Below are 663 nucleotides of genomic sequence, written 5' to 3' on the forward strand. Positions count from 1 at the left end.
ACTAAAGCATACACGGTTTCATCAAGTCAAGGTTCTAAACAAAACTCAGTCAAAAATCGCATGGAGCACAAACATGACCTAGCTACTCTATTTCTCCGATTTTCATTGACGCATCAGTAAAAGATTTAAGTCCGATGCTTTCCCTATTTGCCCAAAGTAACTAACTCCTCAAGATAATGCACTGAGCAAAACACACTCACCAATCCCATGGACTACAGAAACTATAGACACTGATTTCCACACGAAAATCATAGGCAGTAGTAAACCATTTACCTCTCCGTCCATCCCGATGTGTTCTTCCTTGGCCTCACCTCATCCCTAGTCGGTGTCCATCGGAGGAGGCTCTACCCATGATGGTGGGGATGCTAGGCTGCTGGGTAGGTAGAGGTTGCGAGGCGGAGCCTGCTAGAGAAGTCCCTCTCCATGTTGTCCCTACCGACCTCCGTTTTGTCGGGGAAATTGAGGAGAGTGGAGGACAGGGGCGCTGAACTGCATACATCGACGGTGGTCGCGTCCGCTTTTCCTAAGGATTCGGATCCAGTGGAACGAGATCGGCCAGCACCGCCGCTGTACTCCGCCTCCTCCCTCCCCCCTCTCTCACTACGGGCGAAAGGCCCCCAACACCGCCACTATGCTCCTGCTCCTCCTCCCTCCCCCCTCTCT

The sequence above is a fragment of the Triticum dicoccoides genome, chromosome 6A (genome assembly GCF_002162155.2).
Source record: "Triticum dicoccoides isolate Atlit2015 ecotype Zavitan chromosome 6A, WEW_v2.0, whole genome shotgun sequence".
NCBI classification, from domain to species: Eukaryota; Viridiplantae; Streptophyta; class Magnoliopsida; order Poales; family Poaceae; genus Triticum; species Triticum dicoccoides.